We start from the raw sequence: 14,673 nt of genomic DNA on the forward strand, positions 1-14,673 counted from the left end.
GTACCAAGTTTATAGATTTTGAGTGATATTGTTGCATATTTTTGGGCAGAGTTTTAAACTATACGACTTGAATAAGTTTAAGTAAATTTTTAATAGGATGTAGAACTTTGTTAAAAGTATAAAAATGGTGGAAAACAGTAATTTGAGATTAAAATTATTGAATGAATAATATAAAAATATAAAATTGAGGGAAAATAGGGGTTTGTGTTTTAAATTATCGAATAAATAATACAAATGACCACCAAATGTGGGTTTGTGAATGATCAGAGCGACGAGGGGCGAAAATTCCAGACATTCTCGTTGGAAATTATTCTTTGGGAGAAGATGTCTGGTACGAGGGTGAAAATAGAGGGTGTAAGACGTATTCGTGAGAGTGTCGCTTTGGATATTGGTTTCATATTAGATTCTCGATATTTGGTCCGAGTTAAGACGGAGATCTTTGATTTTACGTAACATTAGGGCTCGGATGAGGACGATTGGCCTTTGCTACAGAATGGTAAAAACAGAGAACATGGCCGAGTAACAGAGGTGGAAACAGGGTGGGATACGTGACCCCAGGGGCGTCTGGTATCGATCAGCAAACCAGGTGTACCACACCCAGCTATCAATTAACGAGAATTCAGTCTCGAAAATTTCGGTTTAACCATTCGACCTGTCATTATAATCGAAGTTGAACAATTCAGGAGTTATTTATTCACATTTGACATTATTCAAATCTCCAATTACTGGAAAAGGAATGCATAATGGAACTCTAAGAGGTTTTCCAAGCGGAATTTATCGTCCCAACGAATATTTTAGTTTCCATCCACCTCCGCTTTCCAATTAGCTGTTGGGAAAGATGCTTTCTTGTTAGAAAAATATGCGAACTCTCATTAACTCTGTGAATAAGTAACCGTTTCCTTTACGGGCGAGAAACTTTTGTACGATGCACGGAGCGTTTTCGAAACGAATGGCCAAACTTTCCAGGCGACGGGATGAGAAACAGTCGGGCATTATAATGCAAAGATTTTTTAGGAAAAAATTTGAAAATTTAATTTGAATTAAAAATATGGAAAAATTGGAGGAAAGAGGGGGTTGAAAAAATCGAAATAAATAATATCTCGTGCATAATAGACTATATATTTATACAAAATAAAAATTTTCAAAATTTTATAGAATTAATATTAAAGAAAAAAAAAAAAATTTGAGATACGAAATATTGTATATGGGGGGTTGAAACAACCCTCTACGAAGCTTCCATTTCATTGATAGTCTGTTTTCCAAGCATCGAAGTATAATTATTTACAAAAAAATACAAATTCAATTTTTCAAAAAAATTTTATAAAAGACTGAAATTGTTGCATAGAGCTGATAATAAAAATATGGATTTGGAAAAATTCAGGGTTTGTGTATGAATCGAGTGAAATGGAGTTTGTTGCAATAAAATTTCACGTAGATGGATGAAAGATTGCAGAACTGTAGGAATATCGTGGGCCTTGATCTCCCTTGCGATAAATATTATCCACCCCTGGTCGCGCTGGTAACGAGATCGTATCTGACGCCGTTGCTTGTCATTTGCATATTTCAGCCGTAGGCGTTACGTAGATCCTTGCTTTTGGCAATCCGAAATGCACAAGGGTGGCGGCCACGGTTCGATTTACATTTCGAAATCGAGAGCAGAGCCTCCACCCCCATCATACCGAACGATAACAGTGACAAAAAGAATATTTGCAACCTCGAAACTGATCAAACAATTCGAAGAATAAAAAAGAAACAGAAAAATAGATAAACAAATTAATAGAAAATTTGTTATTTTTATTTTGTTAGTGTTAAACTGTTCTATTGATGCCTCCATTGGGGTAGAAAAGGGAAAAGATTGGCCAAGAATTATTTGAACAGCAATTAGGTCGAGGTAAATATAAAGGATGGAGAATTATGTGACTTACCGTGGCAGGACATGGCAAATTGTCCCTGGAGAGACTCCCGAGAGTCACCAATAATCGACGCGGGGCCCCCAACACTGAATCTCGCCATCCCTCTGTAAAAATAAATACAGAAAGATAGTTATTTATCTGTAATTTTACTCCGCCTCGCGTAGCATCCGATTCCCCCCTAAAAACATCGATTTTCCCATGGTGTGTGCTCCTGGAATTACGATCGTATCGCTAACATTTCGAGGAACAACAATTCGTGGGTTCGAATATGACTTTGGAACTCGAAAGTTCTTATTTCGTTGTTGGATAATTGGTAAAATAGCTTGGTTTTATTTTTAGTCGATTTTCATATTTATTGGACTGGATGGTCTACTTAAATGTCAAAAAAATGCTTTGTAAGCTATGTGAATGGGCTGAAAAAAGTCATTGTAATGCAAAGAATGAGTTTCCTTTGGAGTTTACAAGGTTATTGATGTCTCACGAGTGTCTCACGAGTGTCTCACCAGTGTCTCACCAGTGTCTCACGAATGTCTCACAAATGCCTCACAAATACCTCACGAATGCCTCACGAGTGACAAAAAGATAGATTTTCCCATATCGTCTGCCCCTAGAATTACGATTATTACACTAACAGTTCGAGGAACAACAATCCATTGGTTTTTATTCTCATTTGATTCTCATATTTATTATATTCGATGGTCCACTTAAATATCTCCCTTAATTGTACAAAAAATATCATGTATGCTATGTGAATGGCTTGAGAACAAATCATAGTATTGCAGAAAATATTTTTTCTCTCAAATTTGCAAGGTTATCGATGTCTCACGAATGTTTCATGAATGTCTCACGATTGTCTCACGAATGTCTCACGAATGCCTCACAAATGCCTCACAAATGCCTCACGAATGCCTCACGAGTGACAAAAAGATAGATTTCCCCATATCGTCTGCCCCTAGAATTACGATTATTACACTAACAGTTCGAGGAACAACAATTCATTGGTTTTTATTCTCATTTGATTCTCATATTTATTATATTGGATGGTCCACTTATATATCTCCCTTAATTGTACAAAAAATATCATGTATGCTATGTGAATGACTTGAGAACAAATCATAGTATTGCAGAAAATAATTTTTCTCCCAAATTTGCAAGGTTATCGATGTCTCACGAATGTTTCACGAATGTCTCACGATTGTCTCACGAATGTCTCACGAATGCCTCACAAATGCCTCACAAATGCCTCACAAATGCCTCACGAGCGAAAAAAAGATAGATTTCCCCATATCGTCTGCTCCTAGAATTACGATTATTACACTAACAGTTCGAGGAACAACAATCCATTGGTTTTTATTCTCATTTGATTCTCATATTTATTATATTCGATGGTCCACTTAAATATCTCCCTTAATTGTACAAAAAATATCATGTATGCTATGTGAATGGCTTGAGAACAAATCATAGTATTGCAGAAAATATTTTTTCTCTCAAATTTGCAAGGTTATCGATGTCTCACGAGTGTTTCACGAATGTCTCACGAATGCCTCACCAGTGTCTCACGAGTGTCTCACCAGTGTCTCACGAGTGTCCCACCAGTGTCTCACGAGTGTCCCACCAGTGTCTCACGAGTGTCTACACCCAGAATAACAAAATTTCACTAACATTTCGAGGAAGAACAGCCCCCAAACTCGAATCTAATCAACTTCTTTGGTCGAATGTTCGCAACCGTTGGAACATAATGCGAATAATTAAGTGGAATAACGCAGGTGGGGGGGCGTAACTTGCGACAGGATAAGCCCCAGGGAAGTTTCATATTCCCGAATTAAGGTTCAACTTCTGCCTTGTGGCGCGTCTTAAGCCCCAGCGGCCTAAATTATGGCCACGACTTTCATTAAACGGCTAGATGACTGATCGCTTTGTCTCGTTTGTATCACGCCGATGAAAACGGATTTAATCACTGGGAACGCTGTTCGATATTCACTGCCACACCATCCTCCCTAATCCCCTAGATTCAACCCTAATCTAGGGCTGCAATCCTGCCCAGTGATTCGATCAGTCGATATTGCAGCTTTCTTCTTTGAAAAAAAATATTTTTGCAATAAATTATTTCCTGAAAAAAAAAATATTCTCATTCTCAATGCTTATTTTGCAATCTTTCTGAAATTGTTTAAAGACACCAGACAGCAGAGGATTCCAATAACAAAAATGGCCGTACTTTTAACAATATAAAATTGCAAATCGTTTTCTCGTGTTTATCATTTTTGCTGCAGGCTGTAGATTAATATTTTCGATGAAAATTATTGTTTACTGTGCCTAGAGATTTATAATTTGTAATGATAATAAAGTTACCAGCGCAAAGATGGCCACGAAAAAGAAGACACGCTTGTGGCCGCAGAAAGGACTCAGGATTAATAAATCTCAATTACACGAGTTAATACCGGGGGCAATTCACTCCCCTAGCGTTCACGCGGAACCGGATACGAGGGTGAAGGCATTTCTATCGGGCATTGTCGCTGGAACAATGACGATGACGATTCTATGGAACCGCCTCCGCTTGTAAAACCGGCGCAACGTCGCTGAAATTTATCGTCGTTTGTTGATGCTCCCATCGCCTTCAATCATATTTTACATAACCTCCATCCTCCTTTATCCATCGAATCTTCAGTAAAATTATCGTTAAAAAATCCTCCATAGTCTCAGGGAACAAGGAAATACAAAATTTTGGATCCATAACTGCACCAAAATTTATCAAATCTCATCATTACCGACAGAGCATCAAAAGGTGGAATTTCTAAAAAAAAAAAGAAAGTTTAAATGAATTTTTCAATTTTTTAAAAATAGAGTGAATTTTTTAATTATGTGTCATTGCAATGGGCTTCCATTTTGTATTTTGAAGCAAAGAAAAAATATGTATATTTTGATATAATGTTATAATTGGATTTCAAATTTTCAGAGAAATTTATATTTTTGGATTTAAAATTACTGAAATGAGGGTTGTTTCAACCCCTAAATACAATAATTCATATCTCACGTGAATTTTGCAATTTTCTGTGAATTAAAATTTTCAAAGAAATTTATATTTTTGGATTTAAAATTACTGAAATGAGGGTTGTTTCAACCCCTAAATACAATAATTCATATCTCACGTGTATTTTGCAATTTTCTGAGAATTAAAATTTTCCAAAATTATTAAAAAGATGACAATTATGATGATTTGGACAATTTCATCTACCTTTTGATAGGGTATTTGTGAAGCATGCGTGGAAACGGAAGGGTAGTTAGCATAGCCTCAGTCGACACGTTGCATTGAAGTCACCCAAGCGTCCCCAGCGACATGGTCGATCGAAATTATGCGATTTCTACCATCAAAATTAACAACGAACCATCACAAATATACCATCTGGTCACTGTTTAAATATTTCGACAAATTAGGCAAATCTCTGGCATTCCAGGTTTCGGGGGATGAAAAGGTCAGGAGGGTGCTTCTGACTCTACGTGGTCCACTTCATCTCAAGGTTGGATGAAGGCTCATTTGGTGGTCAGTGGTCGTACGCAAAGTGGGCTAGATATGCCTTTATCGGGTTTCATTGTCATTGAAATCGTCCGGCAAGAGAGGAAGGAAGGACCTGTGCAATTTCCGGTGACGGGGGACACTGAAACGCGGGGATAGGGGGGAATTGTACGAGGGGTTGGGAACCCTCGTAATCCCGCGACTGAAAGCCTCGTTTAATATTTATGATTTATTTCGGTTTAATTCGACGTGCAAACGGGAGACGCCATTTATATTCAGCGATGTTTGCTCCATAGATCGTTGGACAGCTCCAACCATTCGCCAGACACGCGCAAATAAGCTTTGTCAAACTGTTCGTTTCTAGTTTTATTCCATTCTCATATTTATTAGACTGAATGCTCCATTTAAATGTCAAAAAAAATACTTTGTGAAAAATGCTATGTGAATGTTTTGAGAAAAATCATTGCGTTGCAAAAAATGTGTTTTCTTTGGAGTTTGCAAGGCTATCGATGTCTCACAGAGTGTCTCACGAGTGTCCCACGAGTGTGTCACGAGTGTCTCACCAGTGTCTCACCAGTGTCTCACCAGTGTCTCACCAGTGTCTCACGAATGCCTCACAAGTGTTGGACAAACACTAAATAACGAACTGTATCCTTGTCAATTGTCTATCGAGATAATATATAGCAAATATTTTTTGAAATACAATGGTTTTTTGACCAATTTAAACAGCCTGTACATCTTAAGAGAAAGTAATTTAAAAAGACACACTGAAACCAGTGACGTCAAGAGTGAACCCATTGACTTGGAACAGTTCTTTTCGAAAGTGTCCCCGTTTTTTTGATGTTCGAAGCAAAAAGAGCCCCTCCACTAGGGGAAAACTGGCACCCCCCTCGGTGATCGAGATTGGCATCGCGTGGGGATTTGAAGAACGGTAAGAAGAAAATCGATGGTCGTTCAAGCCGTATCCTCATTCCGTCCCCGCTGGAACGAAATGGCTTGATTAACTGACGACGAGTCGTTACCGTGGCCACCCTGCAGGTCCAGTATTGCCTGGCAAGGGTAGCCGGTCGGGGGTGCCCCTGGCCGGCAAGAAAACGTGAGGGGGCGTAACCCCCTCGGTCTTTATTCGCCTCTCCACGATCACGTCCGCGGTTTTCTTTTACGCTCGACATAAACCTTCCAGAGAGCCAACCAAGATGATCTCCACCCATTTGGGACAAAAAGATCCCTCATCTAACATTTTTATGTGTAAAACGAACATTTCACGCTTTGGAACAATTTTTTAGGGGCCCTGAAATGCAATTAAAAGTGAAATATATGTGAAATTACGAATGTCTCACGAATGTCTCACGAATGTTTCACGAATGTCTCACAAATGTCTCAGGAATGTGTAATTTGACTCTTTTTTCAACGTAGCATCTGATTCCCCCAAGAAAACATCGATTTTCTCATAGCATCTGCTCCTAGAAAATTTTTTAGAGCCCCTCAAATGCAATTAAAAGTGAAATACATGTAAAATTACGAATGTCTCACCAGTGTCTCACCAGTGCCCCACGAGTGTCTCACCAGTGTCTCACCAGTGCCCCACGAATGTCTCACGAAGCTTTCCTCCTTTTTCCAGTGTATAAAATTGACCCACCTTTGGGAGAACATCGTTTTTTAACACAGTTTCAATTATGGTACCTTTTGCTTTTCATTATTTCAACAGTGAGACATAAAAATTGAGAATTTTCGAGTCCTTTTTTAACTATGACACATAACTATCTTCTTTTCTTCTTGCAATAGCTAAGATTTATTAAATTCGTCGATTTGAGGAGAGATAGTGATGGGCAGTCCATCTTTAGGTATCAATTTTTCCTTGGAAATAAGTGGTTCGATCAATTTGGTCACGTAGCCTCCATCTGTAAGGCGTTTGGTCGCCTCGCGAACGTTGCTCCTGGTATCTTGCTCGAATAAATTCAAACGCGGTGGCTGGAGCACATGGGGGAGGCGCTAATACCGTTTTATGTGCGGCTTGATACCCATAACGCAACATGGTGCCCCACGCTTTCCATCTGGAAGAGCGTCGCGAGAAGAAAACTCGATGTCATCGCCGGTGGGGACGGTTCCTCGATGATATTAGGAGGGTACATGTGTGATACGAAGCCTTCAGATACATTCGTAGAGCCTCAGACGATTTTATGGGCGCCTCGTGAAACGCAAACGACAAAAAACAAGGTTATGATAAATGCAAAAGGAGTATGAGACCTCCTTCTATTGCGAAATGTTCATCTTCTTTCTTTATTCAATGTAAATTATTGGAATGCCTCACGAATGTCTCACGTGTCTCACGAGTGTCCCACGAGTGTCTCACGAGTGTCTCACGAGTGTCCCACCAGTGTCTCACGAGTGTCTCACCAGTGTCTCACCAGTGTCTCACTGTTATTTCACAGATGATTCACGATACTTTGAGCACTGTTTTTCAATGCTTTATCTTTCCATCTACACAAGAAATCTGAACTCTTTGAATAGAAGAATTTTTCTATGAATTCTAATAAGTTGCAAGCTCTTTTTGTCAGTGAAGAACGTTCTGCTGAGGGGTCAGGAGAGACCCCAGCGTGCCAGGGTTAAATTCTGGCGCAGTGAAGTTGCAAAGGGCAGAGAGAAAAGAGAGCCACGAGGGTGCAAGCGCAGGGGAAGAACAGAAAGTAGAACTCAAGTGAGATTTTCAGACAAAGGGCAGTGTTTGAGTGGTTGTTCACGGCATTGATGCCCTTTGCCCTCCCCGTCGGAAGGGGTTCCCGTCGAAACCCGAGGAAACACTTTGCCGCACGAACCGGAAACGCGGTCGTTTGACGCTTCCTCTACGTTCCGCGTCCACTTTCTCCGTTTCTCTAAACTGTCCCCTCAATTCAAGTCCATTGCCCATTAAATGTACAAAAAAGTGCAAATTAATTCTCGATTCTCAAAAAAGACAAAAAAATTTTGGAATTTGGGAGTTTCAGGATTTTAATTTCTCGCCTATGTGAATAATGAGAAATATTTTATTAACTATAGATATTTAACACTAGTCAAAATTACTGGTTTTAATAATTTACTTCACATTTTTATTATAAATTTTGTATTTACTTTAATGTAAATTTATTTTAATAATTTTGTTATCAAAAATTTTTTATCATACTTATTACTATATTATTGCAATATATAGTGATAATAACAATAAGTATAATAAAGAATATTTAATAACAAAATTGTTAATATAAAATTTTCCATTAGAGTGAATATAAATATAGTAAGTAATAATTCCATCAGATGGGATCACTTTTGCAAGAAAATAATAAATCAACAAATATAAATATATTTTATTATTATTTAAAAAATCAAAATTATTAATAATAGCGAAGGTAATGTTTTATGGAAAAGTTTAGTTGTAGCAGACTCCTGCGGTCCATCGAGTCATTCTTCTCGACCGATGTACCAATTTCTTTCATCCTCTGTCTTCCACCCTCGGTGGCCAGCCCCGAGACACGATCTCGTTTTATCTCCGCGACCCCTTACACGATCCGCGTTTGTTACAGAACCTCGACCACCGTGCTCGCCGCTATCAAACCCCTCCCACCAATTTTTCGCCCTTTTCTTCATCCCCCACACGGTGCTCGAGGGCGAACAATCCCCCGGGTCGGAGTCAGATAGAGCACGCGAGTCGCGGGCGTTCGAGGGGATATTCGCGCAGACTGCCAGCCATCTAAGTGGATTCTGTCTTTAGGGGAAACGAGAGGAAGGGATAACCTGCGTCTTCGTGCCACGCAAAAGGAAGTTACGATCGAAATGTCAGACGCAAGAGTCTAGCAAATGTACCTGTCCAGGGTACACGCTACCTCGACACGAAAGGGATGAAACTTTCTGGAGACATGCTCCTAAGTTGGGGCAAAAAGGTAATTACAGCTCCTGATGCACAACTTTCGTAGTCGTTTACAGACTGTGATAATGCATCCTCCAAATGGTAGGGTTTAATCTTGTAGTTGGAGTGAGTAGACAGATGAGAAAGTGGAAATAAAAACATTTATAATGTATGTTATGCTTGGAATTACGAGTGTCCCACGAGTGTCTCACGAGTGTCTCACCAGTGACTCACCAGTGTCTCACGAGTGTCCCACCAGTGTCTCACCAGTGTCTCACCAGTGACTCGCCAGTGCCTCACCAGTGTCTCACGAATGCCTCATGAATGCCTCACGAATACCTCACGAGTGTCTCACGAATTCCTATGAACTAACAAATTTAATCCCCGTCAATTGAAGGATATCAAACAGCACAGAGTTATTTGACGCCTGTAATAGTTGCTCAGGGTATCAGAGGAATGTATCTCAAGTTTGCAAGGTTATTGATGTCCCACCAGTGTCTCACGAGTGCCTCACGAGTGTCTCACCAGTGTCTCACGAATGCCTCACGAGTGTCTCACGAGTGTCTCACGAATGTCTCACGAGTATGGAGTCCAAGAAAAAGAGTAAACCGTGGTGTTTTAGTTTCATTATATCGTCTATATTTTCCCAGAGTAAATCTTGTCCTCTCTCCTCGGATTCATTCCAGTCTCGACTGTCACGAGCGACACACAGTGTCCCCCTTCGGCCAGACCATAAGAGTTATACAAGGTATTAGCGCGGAAACAGATGTAGGCGTAGAGAGACGTGTCTAGAGCTCACCCTTCTCGTGGACTGACAATTTGTCACATCCACGACCGCCGACAACGCCACCCCCGCCCTCCCCTTTCTCGAGTGCGCAACACATCGATAAGCTTGATAAATCGTGCGATACATGACCGTCATTATCGGACCTACCCTCGCTATCGTGCTTATCGCAGAAATAGGATAATAGACACGCGTCAGACGCGATCGTTGTCACACGTGCATACATTAAAACCGTACACCACCCACCCCGTGGCCCCCGTGCACTCAATGGTGCTCGAGAAAATCGTGAAATTAGGGTCACTTTGCTTTCTGTGCAATTAACAGTAATTATTTCACGATATTGGATCTCCTTTCGAAACTTTCCCGCTTCCGGGGAATGGAGCACGATTGTAGTTAATTAAATGCACCGCGTTGGAAGTAAAATATTTGATCGTGCCTTTCAGAGGAAACATAGCAAAGCCATTCAGGCTGGGAAGCTAAAATCGACCGAACGAGAGCCTTTGAACGTCGGAATACCACTTCAATATCGATGGAAGCTATTTGACTAATGAACTTTTACGATGGAATCTGAATACGTCTTTCAAATCTTTTTTTAGTCGAGCAGAAAACTCTTCAATATATATCTATTAACCTTATGCTGGATGGGGGGATACTTATTTAATTGGTAGGAAATTATATGTCTCATGTCCCACGAGTGTGTCACGAGTGTCCCACCAGTGTCTCACGAGTGTACCACGAGTGTGTCACGAGTGTCTCACCAGTGTCTCACGAGTGTCTCACAAGTGTCTCACCAGTGTCTCACGAGTGTCCCACGAGTGTGTCACGAGTGTCCCACCAGTGTCTCACGAGTGTATCACCAGTGTCTCACGAGTGTCTCACTTATGTCTCACGAGTTCCTACGAACTACCAAACTTAATCCCCGTCGAATCAAGGATATCAAACAGCCGAGAGTTATTTGACGCCTACAACGGTTCCGCAGCGTATCAGAGGAATCTCAAAGACAAACGAGCCGACAAATCGGATTCACGGGACGCTGGACATTAGAAAGGAACTCTCGGGGCGACGTACATCGAACCGAATTAGGTTCTAGCGCCTTCGTAGCCCCCCACCCGGGAATCGCGACCCTTCGAGATTGGCCAGGCACGATTAATTGACAGCGGGGCCTTCGAGACTTCTCGACGAGATTCGAAAAGACAGTTACGCATTCCAGGAGGGTGCGAAGAGTAGTATAAAGATGTAACCGCGTCGCGTGTCTGTGATTCGAGATCAAGCTACGCGTTTTAACCGCTTCGTCTCCTATCAACGATCGTTTTCCATCCTCGTCAGTGCTTCATTAACGTTAATTAACGATCGAGGCGTGCACAGTTGACTCTCAACGCAATTTCTAGAGCTCCTAACGAACAGCTTCGATAATCATCGCGTTCAAAACATGGAATTTATTTAGTCTAATGGTATTTTTCTTTAATTCGGGGATCCCCCAGGTGGGGTACCAATTGTCAGGCGAGAAAGAACGAGCCTGGAAGGTGGGGAAGATCAATGGTGGCAAAAGAAACATTGATTGAATACAAGAGGGTGGCAGATTGGTGTTGTCGAGGACCGATGAGGCGAATAATCGGATTTAAGGATTACCAGCGCTCTTCGTGTTGCCCGCAACACTGCTAACCTAGCCTCTGTCATCGTTTTCAGCGATTAGCAAGTCCGTTTCGATAATCGACGACATTTTGGAGACAGTGAATGCAAAATTTTTGAAAATTATCTTCATTACTTTATTTTGACTATGGTTTTGCATTATTTTTGTACTCTAATGGGGCATCCCCTTTGTAAGTAAGCGATTAGCGACTCGGAACGCGTGCATTGAAGTCTTCCAGTTAGGCGAAATCAGTCGGAGAGTCGGTTGGGAATAATCAAACCCGTGGAATTCGTTGAAATCTCCACGAACGAGCTCGCCACGCTTTCTGTGCACCCGCCCCCGCGCTGCTCGGGCTGAATAATCGATATAAGCGCCACCCACGCCTCACAATATACCAAACATATCGCGTTTGCAAACGTCGTTACATTTTTTACAATTTTTATGCGTTTTACAACCGGTTTTTTCTATCAAAAATTAAGTGGAATAAATAAAATATATTTTTACATTTAAAAATGATGAAAAAAAAAAGTTACTTGACGGGGATTCGAACTGGGGACCAAAAGATTCATAGCTGATTACTCTATCGACTGACCCAATTTTATAAAGTGAATTAAAATAATTTTTTTAGTATATGTGGTGCAAATTTTAAGTAACAAATATTTCGAAAATCATTGTTATAAATAATTTTCACCTGGGTGTGATTTAAAAATGAATTTCCATAACTCTATCGACTGAGCCAAATTTATAAAACAAATTAAAATAATTTTTTTAGTATATGTGGTGCAAATTTTAAGTAAAAAAATTTCGAATGAATGAAGGTTTATTGTTATAAATAATTTTCACCTGGTGTAATATGAAAATCAGTGTCCAGGATTGTAAGAAAAATTTATTCAGCCCAATTTGCTATTTTTAAAAGTGTTCTGTCGCTGTCACCAGTCACATTACCGGTCAGATCGATATCTGGAACAGTTTTCAGAGTATCCAGGCTGGTTTTCCACCCCTCGAATGGGTAGTTCCCCTTGCACGAACCCCCAACGACGCCCCTGCCCTCTCAGCCGCGCCCTAATATAAATATTATTACACTTTGATGGGGTTAGGTCGCCCAGTGGGCCCCACAGACACCCCCATCGATGCTTTCTCGCCCCCCCCCCCTCCCCCCTCCTAGCGTTTTATATTTTTCATTAGGCCCGAACGGTGCTTCGTTCTTTCATCAAGGATATTTCAAGGTTATTTCAAGGCTATTTCAAGGTTATTTCAAGGTTTTTTCGAGATTATTTTAAGGTTATTTGAAGGTTGTCTCAAGGTTAATTCAAGGTTGTTTCAAGGTTATTTCAAGGTTGTTTCAATGTTTCAAGGTTATTTCAAGGTTATTTCAAGGTTATTTCAAGATTATTGCAAGGTTATTTCAAGGCTATTTCAAGGTTATTCCAAGGTTATTTCAAGGTTGTTTCAAGGTTATTTCAAGGTTGTTTCAAGGTTGTTTCAAGGTTATTTCAAGGTTGTTTCAAGGTTGTTTCAATGTTTCAAGGTTATTTCAAGGTTATTTCAATGTTATTTCAAGGTTATTTCAAGGTTATTTCAAGATTATTGCAAGGTTATTTCAAGGCTATTTCAAGGTTATTTCAAGGTTATTTCAAGATTATTTCAAGGTTATTTCAAGGTTGTTTCAAGGTTATTTCAAGGTTGTTTGAATGTTTCAAGGTTATTTCAAGGTTATTTCAATGTTATTTCAAGGTTATTTCGAGGTTATTTCAAGGTTATTTCAAGATTATTGCAAGGCTATTTCAAGGTTATTTCAAGGTTTTTTCAAGGTTATTTCAAGGCTATTTCAAGTTTATTTCAAGGTTACTTCAAGGTTATTTCAATATTATTTCAAGATTATTTCAAGATTATTTCAAGGTTATTTCAAGATTATTTCAAGATTATTTCAAGGTTATTTCAAGGTTATTTCAAAATTATTTCAAGATTATTTCAAGGTTATTTCAAGGTTATTTCAAGGTTATCGACGACATCAAAGAGCACAACGAATAGTATAGTTCAGTAACAATGACATGTTTAATAACCGGATCAACAACATTACAGTTTTATAGGTTTCAAGTACATGCGCAGTTCGATACTTGATTTCCCTTAAATATACATACATCCTTTCGCGATCGACGTCCATTTTGCGCCGCGTATAGTAATAGTATATACTCGTTAGTACGTGCTGTGGTGTATATGCATGGCGGAAGTGCGAGTGTATTGCAAATTTCTATCTTTTTTTTTTCATTTTTTTTTTTCATTTTTTTTTTCGATCCTCCGTAAATCGAAACGAATCGACGCAAGGCAGAAACAGAATTTCAAATTATACATCGAAATGTACACGGAAAATTTTTAATAAATTTGTTTTGGGGGGCAGAAATTTTCGAGGTTAGAATTTTGGCGCCATTTTTCTCGTTTTTTGATCGACTCGAGGCAGAAACAATTTAAATTTCACATTAAAACGTTCGAAATTTGAATAAATTGATCGACTCAAGGCGGAAACAATTTCAAATTATACATCGAAGCTTACGAAATTTTAATAAATTTGTTTTGGGGGGCAGAAATTGTCGAGAGGTTGGAATTCTGGCGCCATTTTCTCCTTTCTTGATCGACTCGAGGCAGAAACAATTTAAATTTCACATGAAAACGTTCGAAATTTGAATAAATTGATCGACGCAAGGCGGAAACAATTTCAAATTATACATCGAAGCTTACGAAATTTTAATAAATTTGTTTTGGGGGGGCAAAAATTGTCGAGAGGTTGGAATTCTGGCGCCATTTTCTCCTTTCTTGATCGACTCGAGGCAGAAACAATTTAAATTTCACATGAAAACGTTCGAAATTTGAATAAATTGATCGACTCAAGGCGGAAACAATTTCAAATTATACATCGAAGCTTACGAAATTTTAATAAATTTGTTTTGGGGGGGGCAA

General features: G+C 39.5%; 1 protein-coding gene across 3 annotated transcripts in view; it reads right to left on the bottom strand.

The window, feature by feature from the left end:
* LOC122402217 (vesicular acetylcholine transporter-like) overlaps nucleotides 1-14,673 on the bottom strand; it is a 93,726-nt gene that overhangs the window by 68,693 nt on the left and 10,360 nt on the right. For all 3 annotated transcript variants that reach the window (XM_043404827.1, XM_043404825.1, XM_043404826.1), the window contains exon 3: nucleotides 1,926-2,017. The gene's annotated coding sequence lies outside the window, so the exon portion shown is untranslated. The remainder of the gene's footprint in view (nucleotides 1-1,925; nucleotides 2,018-14,673) is intronic.

The sequence above is a fragment of the Colletes gigas genome, unplaced genomic scaffold (genome assembly GCF_013123115.1).
Source record: "Colletes gigas isolate AHSC1104 unplaced genomic scaffold, ASM1312311v1 Colletes_gigas_Sc00034, whole genome shotgun sequence".
Classification (NCBI taxonomy): Eukaryota; Metazoa; Arthropoda; class Insecta; order Hymenoptera; family Colletidae; genus Colletes; species Colletes gigas.